Below are 15,316 nucleotides of genomic sequence, written 5' to 3'. Positions count from 1 at the left end.
AAAAAAAAAATGTAGGGTCGATTCGACAAGTGTCAGTAAAATGTAGGGTCGGTTCGACAAGTGTCAGTAAAATGTAGGGTCGGTTCGACAAGTGTCAGTAAAATGTAGGGTCGATAGCAGCAGAAAAGCTGCTAAACAATTAGAATTAAATGTAACGATAGAAATTATTGCAATAATGCGTAATGCAATTGAAAAATTGAAAGAATCAAAAGAAAAATCGCGAATTCGTATCTTTTTCGATTCTAGAATATAAGAAAATTTGAATAAAATACGCGACGAGAATTGGGGAGAAGCATAAGTTAAACGCGTAAAAATATTCAATAATAAACGAACTAGGGATGAAGCTATTATTTCAATACGCGATGCACTGACTCTAGTATTTACTAAAATTCAAAAATTCTCGTATAAATTCCGAAAATAGATTATTAATTACGGTAAACTACTGAGACGGTTTAATTTAGGGTGGGCATAGTGCACTCGTTCCAAATCAGCTCACAATATACAATAATAAATCAACTAACTACTTAACATGCAATTCATGCAAATTCGTTGGATGGTAAATTATTAGTAAACAAAATTCAATATCAGAGAAAATATATGAAAAATTTCAAATTAATTTCAATTGCTGGAAGAAAAGTAACGAAAAGGCAACCTCTCAAAGTCATTTCAATATCCTATTCGACAAGTCTGAAGAACAACGATGACTAAAATTCAAATGTTTATTTCCCTAAACCTTCAAAATAATTTCGAAATATTTTATTCGAAGCGGAGTATTCCAAGTCAGTATCGATAATTGAAGAAATTATTTGATTGTATTTAAAAGAACCGAAAGGAGAATATTTAAAGTCTGATATTAAATGTCTAGCAAGTACCAGTAATTGGTAAAATGATTTATATTTGTTTTAAAAGGAAAATTTCTAATAGGTATTAGTTAAAATGAATTGTTATTCAGTCTATTGTATTGAAATTCTAATTGATTCTAATGTATACAAGTGTTACAAGAAGGCTGAGTGTGTACAGGGTGGACATAGGCTAGCTAGTAGCCCCCGACCACTCTATGAACTTTAACGTCTATACTCGAAAGTGTATCGTCAACACTAACACGTTACCCAGATTATCCAAAAATTGAAGAAGTTACTTTTAAAATTGAACATTCTACGGTGTTTCGAGAGATTTGATAATCATAGTCGAACCTTAAACGAACGTTCAAACGAAGAAAATTTTCCAAAAATCATTTCGTACGTTATTAATCGATAAAACAAAAATTCATTGTTGAAAAATAAATATTTCCTGAAAATCTTCATCTTCCATACAAGATTCAAGATTTTCCCTAATTAAGAGTAATTTCAAAAGATTATCTGTATAAGCTATTATTTCAATACGCGATGCACTGACTCTAGTATTTACTAAAATTCAAAAATTCTCGTATAAATTCCGAAAATAGATTATTAATTACGGTAAACTACTGAGACGGTTTAATTAAGGGTGGGCATGGTGCTGCTTTAGTTTGAAATGATTTATAAACACATAATTAACAGAGGAAAAACCGTGAAACGGCAAAACGTCTACATTCTAATTGTTATAACATGTAAACAGAACTTTAAATTTAGTGTAAACAGAAAAAATATATAATACAATTTATTTCACGGTATTGCAACAAATAAACGTTGAATCAATATTTAATTCGTATAAAAACAATTATTTAACGTAATAATTTTACCTTCACTATGGCTATTTTAAATTTACGACCAAGGGTCAACCTGATTTCTAATCCTTACGAACTTTAAATTCAGTCTAAACTGAGAAAATATATAATACAATTTATTTCACGGTATTGCAACAAATAAACGTTGAATCAATATTTAATTCGTATAAAAACAATTATTTAACGTAATAATTTTACCTTCACTATGGCTATTTTTAATCTACGACCAAGGGTCAACCTGATTTCTAATCCTTACGAACTTTAAATTCAGTCTAAACTGAGAAAATATATAATACAATTTATTTCACGGTATTGCAACAAATAAACGTTGAATAGATTCTTAATTCGTATAGACACATTTATTTAAAATAATAATTTCACCTTCACTATGGGTATTTTAAATTTACGACCAAGGGTCAACCTGATTTTTAATCCTCCGAACTTGATTTCACAACGAGAAAGTAATAAGATCGTTGAAACGTACTTATTTGTCAAAGAAACTTGCAAAAATGTATAAATAATAATATGTAATGTTTTAACAAATTTTTGGAAGTATAAATTAATAATAAAATTGTGAAAATTAATAAATTATACGTTATTATAACATTAATAGAATTATGACTAAACCGAAGTTCGAAGTCGAGTATTTAAAGTCTGATATTACGTGCCTAACGAGTGCCGGTAATTATTAAAATTTGTTTAATAATTAGTAATAGAAATTCTAATTGATTCTAATGTATACAAGTGTTACAAGAAGGCTGAGTGTGTACAGGGTGGACATAGACTAGCTAGTAGCCCCCGACCACTCTATTCACATCTCAGAACCTTCAGGTCAAAATACGCCGCGAAGTGTCTAGGGCCCAGTATAAAGGGTAAATGATTTCGCGGGACATCGGCGGGTCCTTATATACCTGCGGTACCCTCTCCCCAAAGTCATTAGCAAAATCGTCGGTTAGGTCAGGCGGGAAATTTTCGCGGGAGATTTTCGCGGGAGATTTCCGATATCGTAACACGGTATAATTTATCAATTTTCACAATTTAGTTAAAAATTTATACTTTTGACAGTTTGTTATAACATTGCACATAACAATTTATACGTTTTTACAATATTCTTCTACTGGTGGTTTAATTAATTTGCTAAGGTTTAAAAATCAGGTTGACCTGTGGTCGTAGATTAAAAATAACCATAGTACAGTTACATTTATCGTGTTAAATAATTCCTTTTACACGAATCAAAAATGTATTCAACGTTTGTTTGTTATAATATCGTGAAATGAATTATATTACACATTTTCTCTATTCACACTGAATTTAAGGATTATAACGATTAAAAATCAAGTTGACCTGTGGTCATTTATCAAGAATAATCATAATAAAGCTGAAATTATTGTGTTAAATAATTTTTTTAATACGAATTAGGAATTTATTCAACGTTTGCTTGTTACAATATCATGAAATAAAGTATATTATACATTTTCTGTATTTACACTAAATTTATCGTTCTATTTATGTCATAACAATTATAATTACACGTTATGCTGCGTCCGTTTGTTTTTTCTGTGCAGTTCAATCTAATTTACTTAAATTTACGTTGCGAGACAGTATAATATTTACAATTCTGCCTGAATTTTTGAAATTCAGAAAAACACAGGTAAACTTCCATTGCATTTAAACGATATTCTCCACCAAACTGGACAAAGTACATAGTGAGTTACGCTTCTGTCGGCTAAGTCACTTGCGAGAAATAATGTCATATGATTTTCTTTGTAAGGTAAAGTCGAAGTTTATCCTTATTCTGAATTCGTTACGTGTTTCGAATTTGTATGTACGATGATACTAGATAAAGAAAAAATTGATACGGTGTTCTATGAGAATGTCAACTAAGTTAAAATTAAAAATTAAATAATTGAAACGATTTATAAAAAGTTTTCTCTCAGTCACCTGCCACACAGTGCACCGATATTTGCATCAAATAAACAAGTAAAAATTCTTTAATTTTATTCAATTTTCCGTCTGCAAAACACCTGTGTATACCTACCTATGTATACCAGGATTGGAAGGAAGAATTCTTACATCGTAGCTGCGAACGTTCAATTACTTTACACTCGGTAACATAACGATCCTGCGGTGACAATGGGCGCTGATCCTTCCGAAAGGCTGCACGCAGAAGGAAGAAGCTTCGAGACATTTTTTAAAACAGCTTACAGCCTCCGGTGTGGCCTCTCATCTTCTGCGGCTTCGTACGCCTCCTGCCTTGCCGCTTTTAATGTTCCGTAATTGCTTTCCGTTTGCGGCCTGCGGCGAAATATTTCATACCGCACTAAAAAGGGACTCGCAGCGATTCGTCTGCCAGCGAGAATCATCCGGGATGAAGCTTTTAAATAATTTCTCCTTCGATACTTAACAAGCCCCGAGAATTTCATATTTTCATCGCAACAGAAAGGTGGATCGAGTTGAATAACCATCGAGAATACGTCAATTGCGATACTTCTCGATAACATCGTACTGTTGGCAGCTTCTGGATCGTCGAGTCTTAACCTCGCGATACGTACTTCGAAAAGTACGCTGCGTCGTTTCCTTTCCATTGCGATAACACGTAATTTCGTCAGAAGCTATCTTTATCGACCAAAGAAGAATCGTTTAAACGTGTACTACCAGTGGCACAGGTGCAACATACACACAAACGTATACACATACGATTCCATCAGCGAATTATGTTTTGAAGTCGTCGTCGGCCACAGTTATCCACATGGCTCGTCGTCGTCGTTGCTCGTCTCCGTCATTATCTAAAAAAAAGAAAGAAATACTTGTATCGTGCTGTCGTACGGGGCGATAACATAATTTCGCCAGAAGTTAGCCGTGTATATTGACGCGAAAAATTTCACGCAATCTTCCCCATAAATTTGATTCGCGCGCCGTCTCGCCTCGTGGCCCTGTCACCCTACCCTCCACCTTTTCTCCTTCCCTAAAAACCAGCCGGTGTTACTACACGCGAGGTTACACGCGGCTTTATCAAATATTTCGTGAATGCCCGTTTTATCTGTCGGTTATCCAGGATTCACGGAACACAACGGTGGGAAAGATAAAAAGTTGGCCGGGTCGGTAGGGGAGAAACGGGGTGCAGGTTTTTCCCCTCGCGTATAAAGATTCCGAGAGTTTCGAGCACTTCTCTCGCGGCGGGAAGAGGTGTATGCAGCACAGTTTCGAAATGTTGGCTTGCGGGGATATACTTATGCGGCATAGTCCGTTTATAAGGACGCGTGGTCGTTGTCGAATTGTCTCGGTCGAGATAAAAAGTTGATATGTGGTACGTTCCAGCCGAGGGGACGCAGATAAAAGGAACCTCGGTGGAACATCGGCCGCTTCACGCTTCGTGTACCGCGATCTTAAATTGGTTTCACGAATTTATCACCCTGACCTGACCCTTTCCCTCCACCAGTGCCTTCCTACTTGTTGCTAACCGCTCGATTTCCTAGGAAAGGGTAATTTTCTCGTTCTGTGGCCGCGAGATAGCGAACGGTCAGATTTACGATGCGATCGTCGATATCCTTGTACCACTCGGCCCTGTGTAGATCTTTTAGAAAACTAGTTTGAATGCAAGCCGGTGTCGTCGTCGCTGGAACGTGTAACTTACTCGATCGAGGGTAATCGAAAATGGAAAAACAAGGAAAACCCTTCTCCAGGTTGCGTCGTGTTACACGCGACGCGTATTTTCCATGTACCAGATATAAGACGAGGTATTTAAAGAATGTCTTCATCGATCGCGAGACGGATCGTTGGAGATTTGTTAGGCGAGGCTCGTTTATAGGAGATTTGTTCGGTCGATCGGCTTCGAGATTGATAAAGTCATTCTGCAACTGGTTCCGCGTCAGATTGATGTCGATCCGACATCGAGATGCTCGCCTGGCGTGGCGGAAGGAGGGCACGATCAGCCTCGAGCCAAATTCGGCGACACGTCGATCCGCGAAAAAAAAGAGAGCGTCGAAGAGAGGACCAAGGTGTCGCTGCGTGCGAAGGGTGCGTGTACAGCTTGCAGAGAGAACCGTGGAGCAACGGGTGATTCGTCTAGCGGGACCACCGGTTCAAAAAAGTCACCTGGATATAAATGTTGTCCACTCCCGAGCATCGTGCTCTTCTGCACAGAAGCGACGGCGAACCCTTTTCTCGTTCGTTCCACGAAATGGTAGCGAGGCTCGCGCCGCCGCCCCTTTTCGCTTACCCTGGCATTATTAACACGTAAAACGAGCATCTTCGGTTTGATAACAAAGTTGCCGGTAACTTGTTACCGGGAAAACACGCTGGGTCGCGAACACGATCGCCGGATTCAAGAAGGAAAAACGAGCAGAAAATCGGTAGTGGACAAGGATTCCCGCGTGGCGAACGCGCGAATGAAGCAAAAAAAAAAAAAAGAAAGAAAAGAGGAAGAGATGAAAAAGAGAGAAAGAGAAAAGGTTCGGAAGAAGCGGACATAAATATTGTCCACGCCCAAACCGGTGAATTCGCAGCCTTGCCGAGAATTCCCTCCTTCCATCGCGGCTTTCTTTCTACAGGAGAAGACCCGTCGTCCACCACTACCAGCTCCGTGTGCGATCACCGCCACCGTCCTCGTCGTATCACCATCACCGGTGTCCACCGGTGTCCACCACCACTACCGCAGCCGGTCCCGATCGTCATCGCCACCATCGCGGACCAGAGCAATCGCCATTGCGGCGAAAACTAATAAAACGAAAGGAAAGCGACGCTGCAGCGATGGAGCGACGTCGATGAACGTATGCACAGGGACCAGAAACGGGGGAAAAGAGAAAGGCCCCACTGTTGAAAAAAAGGAAAAATCGAAAGAAAGGGAAAGAAGTGTGTGTGTGTGAGAGAGAGAGAGAGAGAGAGAGAGAGAGAGAGCACACACGTTCGTGAGAAAGAAGAGAAAGACGAGAGATTGGTAGAACGGTAGGGGGAGAGATCTGCCTTGACTGGGGACGAGCGTTCCTTCCGTTGGCGTGGTCCTATTGAAAGGCGAAGGTAAATTTACAGCTCGGGTGGGAAGGGTGAAAATTTACTACTGGTCGTGGACGCTCGTCTACGGGGCCCGCGAACCGAGTCCATGGACGGTAAAACTTCGCCGAAAATCGAATAATGACGCTGCCTCGAACGCGGCGTTGGAACAGCTCCGTTTGTATTAAGTGAATAAATAACCGTTCGCGCGGTTCGAAACCCCTTCTGCAGCGATAGAGAACCGCCACGTCGAGCTGCCGGGGGGAAAGGTATTTATTTAAATTTTTACTACCCTATAAATAAGGGCGTCCGGTATTGTGCGATCGTTACTGCGCGACCGGCGCCGGAGATCGACGTGGGATCTATATGCTCGCGAGAGCGAGCGCGCGGCAGCTGAATCGCGCGCGGATCCATGTGATCCAACCGGCGGCGTCGGATTATGACGTTCGGTTTAAGAATGCGTGTACACGCGAATAGATTTTCCTCCTTCAACGAGGCATCAGGGTGGTGTTCCTCCAGCCGAGATTTCCACCGGCAACTTTATGGGTGACGTGATGTGAACATCTAGGAAGTTTAATAGCGCCGCTAATAATAGACGCGGTATCTTTCGTTATCGCGTATAATACCAAAGGGAATTCTGGTGGCTGTCGGTTATCTTCGGTATCACGGCATAAGGAAATCGTGAATGTGCTCGTTTATAGCCGTGGCAATAATCGAATGATTTAGTTACCTCACCGGTATGCTAAAGGTTAATTTAAACGTCGATATTAGTGAATTTATCGGATTGCGCAATGGTTAGGTTGCGTCATGTAATACGAAATCCTGGTGTCGATTATAATATCTAATAATCCCTGTGACCATGATAAATCATTCGTAGCTGTTTGTCTTCGAGCTTAATTGCCTCTTGAACATCGTGTCACATTCATCGCCGTCGATTAACGTATCCGCCATATATGTGTTCGAGATTTCGAATCGAAATCGATCGTTCTCAAGTTTAGATACCTTCTTTTGCGCCTTCTACAAGATCAACGCTTAGATCGGTATCGTGGAATACATCCGATACGGCGGGGCGTATACAGCATCGATTACCTAATTGGGTAAAAGTTAAACGCGAGTGGAAAGATCACGCGATGTCCCGGAGATCTTAACGATCGTCGTCGCTAACGAGATAGGCTAGTTCTAGGTAGTGGCGCGTTAACGATGGGCCCCCACCGTCCGAAATATTTTATATCCGAGATACCCCGACGCAGCGGATCCACCATTAATTTCCGAGGCACCGTCGTTTCGCGCCTAATAAATGTTCCCTTGAAAGAGTTTTGGGATCGTCAACGCGCAGTCGATTCGATAATTTACTATTTTAGCCGCCGTAAATAAGCGCATCAGTTCACGTTTATAGGAGGCTCTAACACCGGCTGGGATGCTCGCGGCACTCCACAGGATTATTGTAAAATAAGCTGGAATAAAAGTTAGAACGAGGCGCCGTCCGATTATGTCGGTCCCTTTTGTGCCATTTCTTTCGTCGTCGCCTTCTTTCTTTTCGCTCGCTCGCTCGCTCCTCCTCGTTGTCTTTCCACCCTGCACCATCTACTTCTTTTCTCATCCCTCTTTGTACAAGCAGAAACAAAACGACGGAGAAGACAACGTAAAGGATGGTCCGACGATACCATCTTTGTTAGCGCAGTTGACGATGAAAATGGTAATAAAACGTGCGCTAGGTTCTTTCGTGGTTCGCGGCAAATTTACGGCCAGATCGATCGTAAAATATAAGGCCTGCGGTTCCAAGGAACGATAACTTTCGATTCGGATTCGGCTCGGTGAAATACGCGGAAATTTCCACGTAAAAGCTTTGATTAATGCTTGGCAAAAAGAAAAAAAAGGGTTCTCGAAAATATCGCATACGCGCGTTAACGATCCGCTCTCTCCTTTTCGTGGGAATAGATACACACGCTTAATGTAACACATTGAACACACGACCCTTCAGACTGTCAATTCGAATAAAATGCAATTAACGTATTTTTTTTCTTTCGCTTCATCGTCGTAGCTTTACGCCGCTCTTTAACTCGTGCTTTTTACGGCTACAGTCATTATCCCGCTGTATCGTTGGTAGCCATTAATTCTAATGCATGCAGTAAATCAAGCAACGCCTCGTATCTTTCTCTGCTCTATCAAATATTTGCGAAACCGTTACTCGAAGGGATATAACAGTATTACTGGCCTGAACTTTATTATCCTTTAATTATGTCGCCCACAACGGCGATCGTAAATTTCAAGTTGCAGATCTGGTCGCACTTGAATATACGTTTAACAAGTAAATCTGGCCATACTGGTTTCTGGAAACCACTTAATAAATGAATTACACAGCCGTTCGGTGTTCATTTATTTCTCGTTCACTCTTTACGAGTTTCGCATTGAGGGTGTCCTGTTATCAGTCGAGACGGGGCTCGTCCACTTCTTGATGCATTATCACGAAACAGAGAAACTAGTTATCCACGGATGTTGAACACGATGCCGAGTTTCTTGTAAGACTCGATGCTCGTGGGCTTTCATAAGTACCCGCCGTCCGCAACGTAGCTGTCTTCAGGCGGTAATGCAGTTGGCTTCTTTGCCACCAATAGGATAACCGAAATCGAGCGTAGATTTTTATCTGAAAACAATATTTGCTTTTATTTCCATGGGTTTTTTTTTTTAAATACGATACGTTCCCGTTGACATTTTATCGCTATCTTTCTCAGCACGCTGCGTATTTATTTTACCTTTTAACGTCGTATCCAATATTTCATTCAGTGTCAAATTATAGATCACGAGGAAACTGCTGCTGTTATTACATAGGAACTTCTGTGTACATCTGAAAGATTTATAAAAGTCGTAGAAAAAGCAATAAAGTATTGTATTCTTTATTTTATTTATATATTTGTTTTATTTATTTTACAAAATTAACGATAATTGCAAATCTAAGCTCAATGTGCATAATAGTGCATTTGAATTTACGCGCGTCGATAATATCGATAATCGAAAGTCAATGGTATAGATGACGCATTCAGTTTCGATACTTGAAATTTAACGCAGTTGAAAGTACGTTACGAACGGTTCAGCGTGCTTTCGTTTGAATCTCTTAAATAGAAAGATATCGCGAGTCAGTTTGTTTTGTTCGAAGTTAACCTCTATCGTTTGAAAAGGGTATAACTGTTTGTGTACGTGCAGTCCTGTTTTATACGTTAGTTCGGTAACATGTGCGTTGTTAAAGTGATTTGTTTGTCGTTTCGCGTGGGAATTCGATCGTGTCGTTAAATTACGTTAATCGTTGTGGATAACTGAGTGTGAAAGTAATGTAGCATTAAATTATCGTGTTTAACTTTGAAAGTACATTTCAACGAGGATTAGTGTCTGTGCTTGAACTCAAGTTCCAACCTACAAACTGAGAGATCGTGGGATCGAAATATATATCGTGCAATAGAAGGTGAGCAAATAAATCGATTAATGGCGTTGAATTTTATTTTACGTTTTAAATAAGACAAATAAATTTCACGGAAAATATTTTCGATAAATTACACGAATTTTCGTAAGAATTTGAAAAATATTCGAAATAAGAATGTGGGAGTGTCGATACTATCTGTTCAAAATATATGGTTTACTTTTTCCACAGTTTTAATTTATTTCATCTATTTTTATATCTCTGTTACTCTATTAGTTTTAATAATACGAAAAAGACGTTAGGAAATAATTGTTTTATTTAGTAACATAAATATTGCGATTGTTATCTTTCTCGACTGTTCAAAATCATCGTTATTTTTTGTGCAAGAATGGCATGTTTTCGTCGTTAAAAGAAACAAGTTCAGACACGCATCACACATACATATATTGCCCTTCAGCTATCCCTAGTGCATGTTTCCGTGTGAGAGTAAAACTATCGCGAGTTTCTCTCGGGAGTCAAATTTCTTAGTGTAAGTACACAGTATTGTAATTTGAGAGTACTCTCGAGAGCAACTGTCGTAAATAAACTCTCAGATGGACAGGTGCCCTTATATAACAAAAATCTTTTTTTTTTTATATGAGGGAAACGAATTGTATAAATGTTATTTAGATACATGAAACTGTATATGAATTTTATTTCATATAATGGATAATTTATCGTAATATCGCACGTACGTTACTCGTCAAAAAGTAGATAACGCGTTTAAATATTTTTATTCTCAAAATCCAACGTTGCACGTTATTTATACGCACTCTAATATGATATGAATGCTATAAAACTGAAGTTCCCATTTAAAAATTATCCTTTGAAACGGTAGTATTCAGGAATACTGTGGTACGTACCACTTTCAGAAGATAAATCCTCTTGAAAGCGTTCCTTTTTCTTACAAATCCGATTCGTCGGCTTCTCTGAATACGTGATGAATTTCAGCCTCTGGTCCTTTATTTTATTACATTTTCACGAGCACAGTTTTAGCAATCGTAATATCGCGTGATTAAATTTTTAAACGTATCGCGCGACGTTAACCGTTTCCACTTGCCGTAAATCATATTCTTCCACGATTTGTTTCTTCTTTCTTGCAATATTGTCGTCAAACCGTGAATAAATCGTAATTGAACAGACCATCTATCTTATCCTCTACACTTCAATAATATTTTTCGCACACTACTCTGAGGCTTCTGAAAATAGATAAAGTTTGGGAATTTTTTTAATAGGTAATTACTATGTGAAAAATTTCAATTTTTTTCACAGGATATAAATGCAACTTTCAGCTTTATTCTCGAATTTTTTGAAAGTGAAAATCTTACAAAATGGAGAAGTTATTACAAAACTTCTTCCGCTAGAACTTCGATTGCTGGCTTCCATCGTCTACAACGATTGGAACGTCTGATATAAAAAATTCTTTTTCATTTATAAATAAGCATGTATTACTTACAATGTAGCTTACGATTTTTTCGATCTGTGAATTGTTTAATTTTTTAGGAACGTTGAATTTGATTTTTTTTCGGTAGAAAGAGGTTTCTCCTCTCCAAACTGTTTCTACAACAATTCCAACGAAAAATCATACGCTACTTTGTAGATAATACATTTGCATTTAAAACTCGAAAGAATTTTTTATTTCAAACGTTCCAATCCCTGCCAAATTCTGGCCAAATAGATTTCCCAATTAACGAATAACTCTTCCATTGTGTAACAATTTTACTTTTTAAAAATTGAAGAGAAAAGCTGAAAATTACATTTACATCCTCTGAAAAAATTGAAACTTTTCATTAAGTGGTTGCCTGTTAAAAAAAAAAAAAATTAATCGTCGATTAATCGTCTTTGCAAAAATAAATCTGTTTAACCAGCAGAGAGATCTTTTAAACTAAAAATCACCGAAATTCCAATTACGAATTTCTCGCAAAATCACAGCGTTTCATAATTTCCATATTATTATGCGTGCGTCTTGACGCGGAAAGAAGATGTTTAATCTGAACGCGTCGCCCTTAATCCATCAAGCTTTTCTGGCGTATCCTATTCAGAGAGAAGGCAATATTCGTCGGTAATGCAGCATGGCATACACCAGCGACGACGAATAAAATTTCACCCGGAACGAAGTATCTTGCGGGGAGAAGAGGTGCAATGTCTTGCGTTGGATCATCGATCACGTCGCATGGAAGAGCACCCTTTCTGGTTGCATACGCCACCCTCTCGCTCATTGTCACACAATTTCTCTCTTCCTCCTTTCTCGCCCACCTCCTTTTCCTCTTCGCCGGATCTAAACAACGTTGACGCTCGAACGAAACGGATAACCCGACCGTGGCAAACCGTACGGATTTCTTTGTTTCGCGGTGGAAAGGATCGTATTTTTCCCCCACGTTCAAATTTTTCTTTCTTTCTTTCTCCTTGTTTTTTACGCGTTATTTTCGCGAAAATCGGCGTTGAAGGTTATTCGTCGAGCAAACCGTGCATCCAGTTCAGGCACGGACAACATTTCCTAGTTCGGGCGCCAAATTATCATTCTATCTCCGAGTCAAGGGCCGAACCAAGTTGTTAAATAAAATAAATTAACCCTTTGCACTCGGTGGTGATTTTGCTACAGCAAAGGTTGCAAAGCGAATCTTCTTTGAAACTTTTTCAAACTAACTATAAAAGCGTCGTGCGACGCGCCTAGGCAACGACTGCGGGACCGGAGCCACAGGGGGCCCTAGACAAGGAGCAGCGCAGGCTGTACCCCCACCCCACGGCTCCAAGGTCGAAGAAGCGTATAAAAACGGGTGAAAGGGCACCTGCACGCACAATACCGTACGCAGCCATCGACGAGTCGTTTTAAGCGCCTGTAATTCTTTACTCTTACATAACGTAGAAATAACCTATGCGATTTTATTCAAATATTCAACTCGTTCTCTATTTCACTATGGCGAACAAATTCACGGAGATCCATAGATCTGCTCTCTGTCTTGATTCATTATTTGCCAAGTGACAATTAATGTCGCTTCTCAGTCGCCACTCGATTGCAAAGGGTTGGAACATGTTGCTACTTCATATTTCGTTTATTTATAATATGAAGCTCTACGTAAATTTTATAATATAACGAACGACAAAGACTGAAGACAAACTTCGATGGAATAGATTAGGGCCGGGGGTTGCCCATACGTGATCTAGTTAATAGTATCTTTTTCTGTTACTTACGTGTACAGGAATAACGTAACAGTTGGACACGACTTTTTCGGTGAATGTAATTACTTTTTTGCCATATGGCAGGGCCGCGCGCAATTTCGTGCAATGTATTAAGGATATTTCGTTCTAAATGCAGATTTAAGGGGTTTTTATCTTTAACGTTGTATTTCCCGTTCCATTTACTACCTTGTTATCTTCTGCGTCGGCAAGATTTAGATACAGGAGCAACATTCATATCACAGAGTTCGTTGTAACTGTTTTCGTTGTGTCAATACATTTCCCGATACTGCTGTATCGTCGTTTAAACTTGACAAAGTAAGAAGGTTGAACGAAATAACAAAGCGAATAGAAAGCAAATCGTCGACGTTTTGTAAACATAGACGGGAATAACGAGTTGGAGACGAGAGTTAGTTAAGCACACTCGACCCGAATATTTACTCGTCGAATCTTTGAACTTGACTTTCTTGGAAACCTTGTGTAAACGAAAGGATGTCACTTTACACACGAGCATAGAAGATAGAAACACACGAAATCGGGGCGTTTAGTTAAAAACAAGCACGACGAAAACTAGGTGTTGAACAGTCTTCTGTGTTCTAATTTTCGAATTCTTCAATATTACCTATTTACGTTACCCAAATTTCATTTTCTAAATCTAAATTCACATAAGAAAAGTTTCATATTTGTTTCAACTTCTGACAAGCACCTACTTCGATACTCGAATATTCAGATAACAAGAGCTCTCCTCGAAGTACGTTCCACTTCATAAATTCACGGGCAACTTACACAACCGTGGAAATTTATCGTAAACAGCGTATGTTCTAATTTTCGAATTCTTTGATATTATAGTCGGGGCCACGATATAGCGAGGTCGTAAAATCGGTCAGGCGTCAAAGTAAACATGTTTTAGCTGCCGGGACCCGAAAATTGACAGAGATACGAGCAGATAAGTACTTGAAACCATTGTCAGGACCGTACGAAGAATTCTTGAATCCAGCGAAAGTCAAACTGATTTTAATATATTTACTGAAAACTGAGTTCAGCTAGGACAATTTAGGGTTTTTTTTCTTCTGGGAAAAGCCGCTTTTGGAAGTACGGTTACAGGTAAAGGTCTTTGTTGGATTATAAAGAGAAATGAGTATGTGTCTATGTAATAGTAACGGCAAAAATAATCAACATACTGTAGAGATTATAAAGAGAAATGAGTATGTGTCTGTGTAATAGTAACGGCAAAAATAATCAACATACTGTAGGGGATTTTTGTGTGGAGGGATAGTGAACTCGAACGGACTTTTGACTATAATATCGCTACGCTAGGGATGTCGCTCAATCAATCGCTGGATTCACACTGCCCTTCGCTCCCTCGCATTCGCCCTAATGTCGTCTTGCGTACATGCACACTTTTCCATAGAAGAAAACACACACGCACTCCTCGCCTGATTACTAAAACTAAACATTCGTTCAATATCGTTCGCGCTATCCCAAACACTCGACCTGGCACGCCGGTCCTTACCGCTCCGGTCATAGACCCTCACGCATTCACACAGCAACGCATTCATACAGACACGCACTCACGCTCGGTCATCCCTACAATACTGAGACAGATTAATATAAATATATATAAAAATAAAACGTTTTCCAAAGTATAATTATTGAGAATAGATTATATTTTGAATGTTTACTTTCCTACTGCGAGTTTCTCTGCTTAACGTAGGCCCAGGCCGGGCCATAAAAGCCACGGGTCCGCTGACCGTGGGGCGATGCCGAGTGTATAACAAATGTTTTTCCGCATTTTAAGTAGTCGTGCGACAACCCCGATTTTTTGTACTTCATTTCTATCAATAAACGTTTTTTTTTCTGCAGTCGATTGAGTCAGTCTTTATTCGCTAATTAAACATCCTCGATAATAATACTTGACAAAGCAAAGATCATGCCGCCACAGCGGCGACACCGATTTCTAGAACAAAATTGAAACGCCGCCACTATGGCGGCAC

The 15,316-nt window shown here is 39.3% G+C and overlaps 1 protein-coding gene across 1 annotated transcript in view; it reads left to right on the top strand.

The window, feature by feature from the left end:
• LOC108570294 overlaps nucleotides 1-15,316 on the top strand; it is a 198,493-nt gene that overhangs the window by 37,895 nt on the left and 145,282 nt on the right. The gene's annotated exons all lie outside the window — the stretch shown is intronic.

Source organism: Habropoda laboriosa, unplaced genomic scaffold, assembly GCF_001263275.1.
Source record: "Habropoda laboriosa isolate 0110345459 unplaced genomic scaffold, ASM126327v1 scaffold68, whole genome shotgun sequence".
Classification (NCBI taxonomy): Eukaryota; Metazoa; Arthropoda; class Insecta; order Hymenoptera; family Apidae; genus Habropoda; species Habropoda laboriosa.
The sequence above is the reverse complement of the archived record's forward strand: the minus strand, read 5'-3'. Positions and strand labels throughout refer to the sequence as shown.